The sequence below is a fragment of the Oncorhynchus gorbuscha genome, linkage group LG17, assembly GCF_021184085.1.
Source record: "Oncorhynchus gorbuscha isolate QuinsamMale2020 ecotype Even-year linkage group LG17, OgorEven_v1.0, whole genome shotgun sequence".
Taxonomy (NCBI): Eukaryota; Metazoa; Chordata; class Actinopteri; order Salmoniformes; family Salmonidae; genus Oncorhynchus; species Oncorhynchus gorbuscha.
In genome coordinates this window covers 36,910,560-36,924,316 of record NC_060189.1, presented here as the reverse complement: position 1 = coordinate 36,924,316, position 13,757 = coordinate 36,910,560, and positions in this window count along the sequence as shown.

Sequence of the window (13,757 nt, the reverse complement as noted above, 5' to 3'; positions counted from 1 at the left end):
ATCATGATATTCCTCCGGCACTCCTGTCAAATCGCCAGGTTCCTCCTGAGAAGTGGGGACAGAAGAAATGGGAGGGATGGCAGACATTAAACACTTCACATGACAAGAAACGTTCCAGGATAGGATAGAATTACTAGACCAATTAATAGAAGGATTATGACATACTAGCCAGGGATGAACCAAAAACAACAGGTGTAAAAGGTGAACGAAAAATCAAAAAAGAAATAGTCTCACTGTGGTTACCAGATACTGTGAGGGTTAAAGGTAGTGTCTCAAATCTGATACTGGGAAGATGACTACCATCTAAGGCGAACATGGGCGTAGGCTTGTCTAACTGTCTGAAAGGAATGTCATGTTTCCGAGCCCATGCTTCGTCCATGAAACAACCCTCAGCCCCAGAGTCTATCAAGGCACTGCATGTAGCACCCGAACCGGTCCAGCGTAGATGGACCGACATAGTAGTACAGGATCTAGATGGAGAGACCTGAGTAGTAGCGCTCACCAGTAGCCCTCCGCTTACTGATGAGCTCTGGCTTTACTGGACATGAATTGACAAAATGTCCATCAAATCCGCAATAGAGGCACAGGCGGTTGGTGATCCTCCGTTCCCTCTCCTTAGTCGAGATGCGAATACCTCCCAGCTGCATGGGCTCAGTCTCTGAGCCAGAGGAGGGAGATGGTTGCGATGCGGAGCAGGGAAACACCGTTGACGCGAGCTCTCTTCCACGAGCTTGGTGACGAAGATCTACCCGTCGTTCTATGCAGATGGCGAGAGCAATCAAAGAGTCCACACTGGAAGGAACCTCCCGGGAGAGAATCTCATCTTTAACCACTGCGTGGAGTCCCTCCAGAAAACGAGCGAGCAGCGCCGGCTCGTTCCAGTCACTAGAGGCAGCAAGAGTGCGAAACTCTATAGAGTAATCCTTTATGGATCGATCACCTTGGCATAGGGAAGCCAGGGCCCTAGAAGCCTCCCTACCAAAAACTGAACGGTCAAAAACCCGAATCATCTCCTCTTTAAACTTCTGGTAATTGTTTGAACAATCAGCCCTTGCCTCCCAGATAGCTGTGCCCCACTCTCGAGCCCGGCCAGTAAGGAGTGAAATGACGTAAGCAACCCAAGCTCTCTCTCTAGAGTATGTGTTGGGTTGGAGAGAGAACACAATATCACACTGGGTGAGAAAGGAGCGGCACTCCTTGGGCTGCCCGGAGTAGCAAGGTGGGTTATTAACCCTAGGTTCCGGAGGCTCGGCAGACCAGGAAGTAACAGGTGGCACGAGACGAAGACTCTGGAACTGTCCAGAGAGGTCGGAAACCTGAGCGGCCAGGTTCTCCATGGCATGACGAGCAGCAGACAATTCCTGCTCGTGTCTGCCGAGCATGGCTCCTTGGATCTCGACGGCAGTGTTACGAGCGTCTGTAGTCGCTGGGTCCATTCTGTCCGGTCGGATCCTTCTGTTATGCAGGTGAATGAGGACCCAAAAGCGACTTGGCGAAAACAGAGTCTTTAATCCAGTTTAAGGAAATAGCAATACTCCTAGACAAATCGGAGCGGTAAATTAAGCATAAGAAACAATTTCACTCGTAATCACGAGAACTGACTGGAGACTCGATAATGAACTGCAGGTTGCCTCGGGAAGGCACTTGACCGTAGCAGACTCAGACACCTGCTCACCACGCAGCATCTGAGGGAAACACGACACGACAGGGCGATACAAAGACACAGCACGGTGAACAGTCTACAAGGATCCGACAGGACAGAAACGGAAAACAAGGGGAGAAATAGGGACTCTAATCAGGGGAAAAGATAGGGAACAGGTGTGGGAAGACTAAATGATTGATTAGGGGAATAGGAACAGCTGGGAGCAGGAACGGAATGATAGAGAGAAGAGAGAGAGAGAGGAAGAGAGAAAAAAGGGGAACGAACCTAAAAAGACCAGCAGGGGGAAAACGAACAGAAGGAAAAGCAAAATGACAAGACAATATAAGACAAAACATGACACTTATTGATAAATCCACTTCAATCAGTGTAGATGAAGGGGAGGAGATGGGTTAAAGAAGGATTTTTAAGCCTTGAGACAATTTTTCAATTTTTTTATTTTACCTTTATTTAACCAGGTAAGTCAGTTAAGAACAAATTCTTGTTTTCAATGACGGCCTTGGAACAGTGAGTTAACTGCCTGTTCAGGGGCAGAACGACAGATTTGTACCTTGCAACCTTACGGTTATTATACTCAGTGTATATTGGCACACTAAACTTTTGACACCAGGAAGAGTAGCTGATGCTTTTGCAGTGGCTAATGGGGATCCAAATAAATACCAATACCAAGTAGACTGAGGCATTTATAACAAAATACACCTTGATGATGGGGCTTTTAGAATCTCCCTCTGGTGGCCAAGTTCACCTGTTTAACAAATGTGTATGGATAGTGGCTCTACCATGTAAGGTATAAAATGATGAGCTCAGCTGGTCGTCCTCAGCATCGTGGCTAATTGTGCCAGTTTGGCCCGTGAGAAAATCTAGCAGCTAGCCATTTTAGACCACAGGTATAAACTTTGTCTAAGCAAAGGTTTGCGAGTATGGCCCCACAACAAATAATTAATTTCCACCTTTAATAATAATCAAATGAGCATGACATTCAAATGAGAAAATTCCCTGTCATTTTACAAGATATAAACTTCAGTAAGTTAAAGATTTAATTTGGAAGGCGTTTCAAATGTTACATTTGTCACGTCTTGAAATCAGACACAAACAAATACAGGCAGCTCATAATTAGGCACGCCTCTCCATTCTTTTGTGTGAGACTGTACAAACTCCAAAATAATGTGGTGCGTTTTGATATACCACTTCGCTCTAAAGCCGGCAGCGTAGCCGACTTGGTTGAAGTGACCATCGGAGTATTGAACTATTAGTCCCTAGACCAGAGTTTCCCAAACTGGGCCCCAAGGGGTGCACGTTTTGGTTTTTGCCCTAGCACTACACAGCTGATTCAAATAATCAACTAATAATCAAGCTTTGATCATTTGAATCAGCTATATAGTGTTAGGGCAAAAACCAAAACTTGCACCCCTTGGGGTTGTGAGGACCGAGTTTGGGGAACACTGCCTACACCCTCCATAATTTTCACTGCCTCAGCTTTGGGACACTTGTGCACATGGCAGAAGCACGCATGAATGTGCAAATAGAGAGCTTAGGGCCAAGGGGAAGGGGGTGATTTTGGATTCAGTCTTGGACTAATTTATGTGGTCAGACATGTTTGGTAACTAGGGAACTGATTAAAGTTTAAGGCAAGGCACCACAGGCTAAAATTAAAATGTTGCATGTATTTCTTAAGATTTTTTTATATTGGTCCGTTAATATTAGTATTTTCAAAAAGTTCAAATGTAAATGTCAAAAAGTTTATATTTCCATTAATTTATCATACTACCAACATCAAAATGTCATGAATTGTAACCACATTTAAATGGACATACATCCATAATGTCAAAGCTCACTACATTGAATCACACATAATTTAAATGCCAACTTTTCTCAGCCTCAGAAGCATCTCCATTCACATATTCACATATTCTCCAGATGTATACATAGGGAATTGTTGATATGTTGTTACATTTTTATTTTAGGTGACATTTTCTTCTGAAATATTTGCAAAAAAAAATACATTTTTTCATACCATTCTTTAATATTTTACAGATAGAAAGATTGAAAAAGTATTTATCCACAATCGACCACACACACACACAAAAAAATCCTCAAAGGTTCTTTGGGAAGGGTGATGTCTCTATGTACTAATCCAAAGAACCATTTGAGCCCTTCAATGGTTCTTGCAGTTCAGAAAAGGGTTCTTTCCTCTTTAAGTGATAATTAAAATGTAAGTGTTGGCTCAGAATATTTTGGAGTGTGGTTTGCTCACATCTCTTTTTGTGCAACTGTGAGTGAGAGTTTCATTTCAGTTTATCTAATCTGTTGAGTTATATCATTACATGTAAAAAAATATAAATACAAAAAATAACCCTGACCAGAAACTATGGATGAATGGCGGCATTCGAGGCAAAACTAAAAGAGCGAACCATTTAACTGCATTTAACCATGGAAAGAGCTCTGGGAATATAGCTGAATATAAACAGTGTAGTTATTCCCTCCGCAAGGCAATCAAACAAGCAAAATGCCGGTACAGGGACAAGGTGGAGTCGCAATTCAATGGCTCAGACACGAGACGTATGTGGCAGGGTCTACAGGAAATCACAGACTACAAAAAGAAAACCAGCCACGTCACGGACACCGACGTCACGCTTCCAGACAAACTAAACACCTTCTTTGCCCTCTTTGAGGATAATACAGTGCCACCGTCACGGCCCGCTAACAAGGACTGCACCCCCTTCTCCGTGGCCGACGTGAGTAAAACATTTAAACGTGTTAACCCTCGCAAGGCTGCTGGCCCAGATGGCATCCCTAGCCGCATCCTCAGAGCATGCACAGACCAACTGGCTGGTGTGTTTACAGACATATTCAATCGCTCCCTGTCCCAGTGTGTTGTCCCCACATGCTTCAAGATGGCTAACATTGTTCCTGTACCCAACAAGGCAAAAATAACTGAACTAAATTACTACCGCCTCGTAGCAATCACTTCTGTCATCATGAAGTGCTTTGAGAGACTAGTCAAGGATCATATCACCTCCAACCTAGACCCACTTAATGTTTGCATACCGCTCCAACGGATCCACAGACAACGCAATCACCATCACACTTCACACTGCCATATCCCATCTGGACAAAAGGAATACCTATGTAAGAATGCTGTTCTGGGGTGGCAGGGTAGCCTAGTGGTTAGAGCATTGGACTAGTAACTGAAAGATTGCAAATTCAAATCCCTGAGCTGACAAGGTACAAAATCTGTCGTTCTGCCCCTGAACAGGCAGTTAACCCACTGTTCCTAGGCCGTCATTGAAAATAAGAATTTGTTCTTAACTGACTTGCCTAGTAAAATAAAGGTAAAAAAATAAAAATTGACCACCACTCAGCATTCAACACCATAGTACCCTCCAAGCTTATCATCAAGCTGGAGGCCCTGGGTCTCAACCCCGTCCTGTGCAATTGGGTCCTGGACTTTTTGATGGGCTGCCCCCAGGTGGTGAAGGAAACAACATCTCCACTTCGCTGACCCTCAACACTGGAGCCCCACAAGGTTGCGTGCCCAGCCCCCTCATGTACTCCCTGTTTACCTACGACTGCGTGGCCATGCACGCCTCCAACTCAATCATCAGTTTGCAGATGACACAACAGTAGGGGCTTGATTACCAACAATGATGAGACAGCTTACAGGGAGGAGGTGAGGCCACTCAGATTGTGGTGTCAGGAAATCAACCTGTCACTCAACGTCAACAAAGGAAATGTTTGTGGACTTCAGGAAACAGTAGAGGGAGCACCGGCCTATCCACATCGAAGGGTAAGCAGTGGAGAAGGTGGAAAGTTTTAAGTTCCTCAGCATACACAGACAAACTGAAATGGTCCACCCACACAGACAGTGTGGTGAAGTAGGTGCATCAAATCAAATCAAATTGTATTTGTCACATACACATGGTTAGCAGATGTTAATGCGAGTGTAGTGAAATGCTTGTGCTTCTAGTTCCGACAATGCAGTAATAACCAACAAGTATTCTAACTAACAATTCCAAAACTACTGTCTTATACACAGTGTAAGGGGATAAAGAATATGTACATAAAGATATATGAATGAGTGATGGTACAGAGCAGCATAGGCAAGATACAGTAGATGGTATCGAGTACAGTATATACATATGAGATGAGTATGTAAACAAAGTGGCATAGTTAAAGTGGCTAGTGATACATGTATTACATAAGGATGCAGTAAATGATATAGAGTACAGTATATACGTATGCATATGAGATGAATAATGTAGGGTATGTAACATTATATAAGTTAGCATTGTTTAAAGTGGCTAATGATATATTTTACATCATTTCCCATCAATTCCCATTATTTAAGTGGCTGGAGTTGAGTCAGTGTCAGTGTCAGTGTGTTGGCAGCAGCCACTCAATGCTAGTGGTGGCTGTTTAACAGTCTGGTGGCCTTGAGATAGAAGCTGTTTTTCAGTCTCTCGGTCCCAGCTTTGATGCACCTGTACTGACCTCGCCTTCTGGATGATAGCGGGGTGAACAGGCAGTGGCTCGGGTGGTTGTTGTCCTTGATGATCTTTATGGCCTTCCTGTAACATTGGGTGGTGTAGGTGTCTTGGAGGGCAGGTAGTTTGCCCCCGGTGATGCATTGTGCAGACCTCACTACCCTCTGGAGAGCCTTACGGTTGTGGGCGGAGCAGTTGCCGTACCAGGCGGTGATACAGCCCGCCAGGATGCTCTCGATTGTGCATCTGTAGAAGAGTGCTTTTGGTGACAAGCCGAATTTCTTCAGCCTCCTGAGGTTGAAGAGGCGCTGCTGCACCTTCTTCACGATGCTGTCTGTGTGAGTGGACCAATTCAGTTTGTCTGTGATGTGTATGCCAAGAAACTTAAAACTTGCTACCCTCTCCACTACTGTTCCATCGATGTGGATAGGGGGTTGATCCATCTGCTGTTTCCTGAAGTCCACAATCATCTCCTTAGTTTTGTTGATGTTGAGTGTGAGGTTATTTTCCTGACACCACACTCCGAGGGCCCTCACCTCCTCCCTGTAGGCCGTCTCGTCGTTGTTGGTAATCAAGCCTACCACTGTTGTGTCGTCCACAAACTTGATGATTGAGTTGGAGGCGTGCATGGCCACGCAGTCGTGGGTGAACAGGGAGTACAGGAGAGGGCTCAGAACGCACCTATGTGGGGCCCCAGTGTTGAGGATCAGCAGGGTGGAGATGTTGTTGCCTACCCTCACCACCTGGGGGCGGCCCGTCAGGAAGTCCAGTACCCAGTTGCACAGGGCGGGGTCGAGACCCAGGGTCTCGAGCTTGATGACGAGCTTGGAGGGTACTATGGTGTTGAATGCCGAGCTGTAGTCGATGAAGAGCATTCTCACATAGGTATTCCTCTTGTCCAGATGGGTTAGGGCAGTGTGCAGTGTGGTTGAGATTGCATCGTCTGTGGACCTATTTGGGCGGTAAGCAAATTGGAGTGGGTCTAGGGTGGCAGGTAGGGTGGAGGTGATATGGTCCTTGACCAGTCTCTCAAAGCACTTCATGATGACGGAAGTGAGTGCTACGGGGCGGTAGTCGTTTAGCTCAGTTACCTTAGCTCTCTTGGGAACAGGAACAATGGTGGCCCTCTTGAAGCATGTGGGAACAGCAGACTGGTATAGGGATTGATTGAATATGTCCGTAAACACACCGGCCAGCTGGTCTGCGCATGCTCTGAGGGCGCGGCTGGGGATGCCGTCTGGGCCTGCAGCCTTGCGAGGGTTAACGTTTAAATGTCTTACTCACCTCGCTGCAGTGAAGGAGAGTCCGCATGTTTCCGTTGCAAGCCGTGTCAGTGGCACTGTATTGTCCTCAAAGCGGGCAAAAAAGTTATTTAGTCTGCCTGGGAGCAAGACATCCTGGTCCGTGACTGGGCTGGTTTTCTTTTTGTAGTCCGTGATTGACTGTAGACCCTGCCACATGCCTCTTGTGTCTGAGCCGTTGAATTGAGATTCTACTTTGTCTCTGTACTGACGCTTAGCTTGTTTGATAGCCTTGCGGAAGGAATAGCTGCACTGTTTGTATTCGGTCATGTTACCAGTCACCTTGCCCTGATTAAAAGCAGTGGTTCGCGCTTTCAGTTTCATGCGAATGCTGCCATCAATCCACGGTTTCTGGTTTGGGAATGTTTTAATCGTTGCTATGGGAACGACATCTTCAACGCACGTTCTAATGAACTCGCACACCGAATCAGCGTATTTGTCAATGTTGTTATCTGACGCAATACGAAACATATCCCAGTCCACGTGATGGAAGCAGTCTTGGTGTGGAGTCAGCTTGGTCGGACTAGCGTTGGACAGACCTCAGCGTGGGAGCTTCTTTTTTTAGTTTCTGTCTGTAGGCAGGGATCAACAAAATGGAGTCATGGTCAGCTTTTCCGAAAGGAGGGCGGGGCAGGGCTTATATGCGTCGCGGAAGTTAGAGTAACAATGATCCAAGGTTTTTCCACCCCTGGTTGCGCAATCGATATGCTGATAAAATTTAGGGAGTCTTGTTTTCAGATTAGCCTTGTTAAAATCCCCAGCTACAATGAATGCAGCCTCCAGATAAATGGATTCCAGTTTGCAAAGAGTCAAATAAAGTTCGTTCAGAGCCATCGATGTGTCTGCTTGGGGGGGGATATATACGGCTGTGATTATAATCAAAGAGAATTCTCTTGGTAGATAATGTGGTCGACATTTGATTGTGAGGAATTCTAAATCAGGTGAACAGAAGGATTTGAGTTCCTGTATGTTTCATTTATCACACCATGTCTCGTTAGCCATAAGGCATACGCCCCCGCCCCTCTTCTTACCAGAAAAATGTTTGTTTCTGTCGGCGCGATGCGTGGAGAAACCCGCTGGCTGCACCGCCTCCGATAGCGTCTCTCCAGTGAGCCATGTTTCCGTGAAGCAAAGAACGTTACTGTCTCTGATGTCCCTCTGGAATGCTACCCTTGCTCTGATTTCATCAACCTTGTCAAGAGACTGGACATTGGTGAGAAGAATGCTAGGGAGTGGTGCACGATGTGCCCGTCTCCGGAGTCTGACCAGAAGACCGCCTCGTTTCCCTCTTTTTCGGAGTCGTTTTTTGGGTCGCCGCATGGGATCAATTCCGTTGTCCTGTTTGAAAGGCAGAACACAGGATCCGCGTCGCGAAAATCATATTCTTGGTCGTACTGATGGTGAGTTGACGCTGATCTTATATTCAGTAGTTCTTCTCGACTGTATGTAATGAAACCTAAGATGACCTGGGGTACTAATGTAAGAAATAACACGTAAAAAAACAAAAAACTGCATAGTTTCCTAGGAACGCGAAGCGAGGCGGCCATCTCTGTCAGCGCCTCTTCAACCTCAGGAGGCTGAAAAAATGTGGCTTGTCACCCAAAACCCTGAAAAACTTTTACAGATGCACAATCGAGAGCATCCTGTCGGGTTGTATCACAGCCCGGTACGGCAACGTCACCGCCGTCAACTGCAAGGCTCTTCAGAAAGTTGTGCAGCTTGCACAATGCATCACAGGGGGCAAACTGCCTGCCCTCCATGACACCTACAGCCCACGATGTCATAGGAAGGCCAAAAAGATCATCAAGGACAACAACCACCCGAACCACTGCCTATTCACACCGCTACCATCCAGAAGGCGAGGTCAGTACAGGTGTGTCAAAGCAGGGACCGAGAGACTGAAAAACAGCTTCTATTTCAAGGACATCAAACTGTTAAACAGCAATCACAAACTCAGAGAGGCTGCTGCCTACATTGAGACCCAATCACTGGCCACTTTAATAAATGGATCACTTGAATTAAATAATGACACAACTAATAATGTTTACATATCTTACATTATTCATATTATATGTAAATACTGTATTTTATACCATCTATTGCACCTTGCCTATGCCGGCCGGCCATCAATCATTCATGTATTTATATGTACATATATTCTCATTCACCCCTTTAGATTTGTGTGTATTAGGTAGTTGTTGGGGAATTGTTAGATTACTTGTTAGATATTACTGCACTGTCGGAACTAGAACCACAAGCATTTTGCTACACTCGCATTAACATCTGCTAACCATGTGTGTGTGACCAATGACATTTGATTTGATTTGATTTGGAGTGTCTTAAGGCCACACAGCATATGCTGAAATTACATTTGTGCATCTGCTTATACAGTTTGAGATTTGTTGGTATTTTGGTCCATTAATATTAGTATTTCCCAAAAATGTAGATAAAAATGTAAAAAACTTGATAATTTATATTTTCTTTAGTTTATCAAACAACCTTCATCAACATTTGAATACATTTTAACCACTTTAAAATGGACATACAATCATTTCAAAGCTCGCTAAATTAAATTACACAGAATTTAAAAGCCCATTTCATAGAGAGTGTTACAAGCTGTACTATATTTAGTAACTCACTCTGAAGAGACGGTGATCGATTCTAAATAGGCATTTGGTAGTCTAAATTCAGTGTTCTTGTTTTCCTCAGCTTCAGAGGCATCTGCATTCACCAAACTTTGTGTGCTTGTCCTTAGATATATTCTCCAGACTTACCCTGAGGGAATTGTTGATATGTTATATATTTTGTATTCTAGATACGTTTTCTTTGGAAAATTCTCAGATAGTGTCACATTCTGACCATAGTTCTTTTGTGTTTTCTTTGTTTTAGTGTTGGTCAGGACGTGAGCTGAGTGGGTAGTCTATGTTGTGTGTCTAGTTTTCCCGTTTCTATGTTTGGCCTGATATGGTTCTCAATCAGAGGCAGGTGTTAGTCATTGTCTCTGATTGGGAACCATATTTAGGTAGCCTGTTTTGTGTTGGATTTTGTGGATGGTTGTCTTCTGTCTTCATGTGTCTGCACCAGACAGAACTGTTTCGGTCTTTTCCACATTTGTTATTTTGTAGTGTTCACGTTTATTGTCTTTATTAAACATGATGAACACTAACCACGCTGCACTTTGGTCCTCTCCTTCGTCCACAGAAGAAAGCCGTTACAGATTTTTTAAAAGTTATTAAGGGGGGAAAATATCCTGTTAGGGTGTGGTGCCTGGCCTTAAAAGCCTACTTTATTACTTCAGACAACTGAGAAATGTATCAATTACATGTAAGGGATATTATATTGATCATCAAGATACGTTTCCTTTGAACGTTTAGCTTCATTGGAGGACAGAGACATTCATGTTGCTAATTTGAAACAGAGTCTTGATTTTGCATTTGTGAATACATGCTATTTTCCACATTTGCTCCCCTCACTTATATTTCTATTAGCTGCGTTGGGCTTAGTGCTAACGTACTATTATATGGTAATGTGTTACTTATTAGCATACGGCTACTGTGCCCACTAATCACTACCAAACCGCCTATTTACAATCGATCACCGTCTCTTCAAAGAGAGCTACTAAACATAGTCCAGTTTAACACTTAGAAGTACAGTTGTCTCTTGTGCATGGTGCCTCTCACTACAGTGCACGGGCCTACACACACATTCTTCTTCTATACAGCGCCATGTAAGGGTTCTTTGTAACCGTGGCAGATCCCTTTTTGGTGCTATGTCAAACTTTTTGTAAGGTTCTACAAAGAACCATGCTCATAATGTTCTAAATGGAACCTTTACCGTGTTATAAATAACCTTCCCCTAACGTTTGATAGAAAACAATTAAAGATCCCAAACAGTCATTCTGATTCCCATGAAAAATAGCCTTTTGAGTGACTAAAATATCACCCGTAATATGTTTTGGGGATAGAAATGCTGATCATTTGAGATAAAGGACTTTTTTCTCTCATGGCTAACTATCAGTAAGTTTGAAAAGACAGGCTGAGTGGGCAGGGAGTGTATGTTCATGACATCGCCTTGACTGACAGCTCTTTGAAACACCTATGTCAAGAAATGTGTACGCAGTCAGCAGTAAAATCATCTCAAGCAAATTTGGTGATACACAAAGCAACTCAAACAACATTGAAATTGCATCAATGATGTCACATTTTTATACATCTCCCGTTTGGCATGTCTCTTGTGATGCGATTCCTAGCAGCACTGACGGATGTGTTGACATGACAACTATGGCAGAGTTTTGAATGACCCTTCCCCCCCCTTTTGTTCCATGCTGGCTGAAGACCTACCTAGCAAGTAGCTAGCTAACACCAGACACAGATGAAAGGGGACACATACAAACATCTTTCCCACAGATTAATAGTGTAAACTTTTAATGAGAGAACTTACTGAGGAGCAAATTGAGAATCACTTCACAGTTCTCAATTGACATAAAGCCATACATTGGTCTTTCACAAGACATTGTTGTTAGTCAAAAACATGTTTAACAGGAAACATAACAATACATGGTATAATACTCTGACTCACGGTTGCACAAAAAGCGCTTTGTACAAGCCTCGCCCCAAAATATTCTAATTCTAAATTAATCTTCACTACATTTTAATTATCACTAAAAGAGGAAAGAACCCTTTTCTGAATTGCAAAGAACCATTGAAGAGCTCAAAGGGTTAGTTGAGTCTTTATGATTCCACATAGAACCATCACCCCTCCCAAAAAACCCATGAGGAACCCTCTTTTCTTGGTGTGCATATAGTTGTCTGTCTGTTGACTCATTTGAAGTGTGAGCAAATGTCCACAACGCTCTCAAACCAGTGGTTTTTATTCCAGCACGTTGAATTATAGGCCTGCAATATTTACTAATGCTACACTTAGGATCTATGAGGACATGAATTTCAGCTTGTCAATATTTCATGTTGAGAGCTATTTAGAAAGTCTACCCCCCCCACCCCCACACACACACACACACACCTGCAGCTCTCCATTGGCTTCAAGCGTCTCTCCTCTCCCATCTTTTAGACAATATTTGTGTGGAATTAATATGCTCTCTACTAGTCACACATCTCCTTACACCACCATGCCGTTAATCTCAGAGATTTCTCCCACTGGCACGATCCATACTATATAGCGAGTTCTGTATAAATATAATGTAATGAATCCAACAGAAAGAAAGTGTTGATTGTGGCCAGCAGGCCTCCATGTGACTCCAGCTTTATTCAGAGATCAGGTTACACATTTGAGATTGGCAGGGCTGTTCAGATGACAACCCCAGAGCCAAAAGGGACCATGCCCTTGACTCCTTTCTCCTTTATTTATTCCCCCCTCTCTCCCTCTCTTTCTCCTTTTCCGTATATCTCTCACACCTCTTTGGTAACAGAATGACAGCACAAAAAACACAAACTGTCATATTCTCTTTCCAAACTTTGCATCTTTGCATCTCAGGTAAATGTGTTTTTGTCAAATGTTCTGTGGAGATTGTTAAAAGTAGTCCTCGTGCAACCATTGGTTTTTGTTTGACATACATTTTAAAGTGTAAAACCTGAGTGTCATCATCATTCTGTTACCGTGGAAATGCCCATCTCTCTCTCTCTCTCTCTCTCTCTCTCTCTCTCTCTCTCTCTCTCTCTCTCTCTCTCTCTCTCTCTCTCTCTCTCTCTCTCTCTCTCTCTCTCTCTCTCTCTCTCTCTCTCTCTCTCTCTTTCTCTCACTGCGGCAGTAGCAGCAGTATCCTCTGCTCTGCTCTGCTCTCCTCTCCTCTCTGTGGTGCTCCAACAGGCAGCTCTCTGGTCCTCTCTGTGTGTTTCTCTGTGACTGAGGACAGCAGCTAAAGGTTGGATGGAGGATGACTGATTTCCCAGAAGAACCAACAGCACCTCCAGGCCCCATTAAAGCCATCTGCACCTCGCCTTCCTGTTTATCTCATCCTCTCTTCCCTCTCCCCCTGGACCAAACACTGGGCCCCTCCCCTGCTCTGCCCTCTCTATCCACAACCCCTCTACCAGCCTCTAAAACCCCCTCCTAACACCCCATGGACCAAACAGCCCCCTAATAGCCCCTCCACCTCTGCCGTACTCATCCAGTACCCCTTCCCCCTGGACCAAACATTGCCCCCCTTCCCTCCCCTGCTCCAGTACCCCCTCCCCCTGGACCAAACATTGCCCTCCCCTGCTCTCCATATCCACTAACTCCTAGCCCCCTACCGGCACACACACCGCCCAATGTCACCATTCACCACTGGACTCCCACTCCTCCCAGTACCCCAAA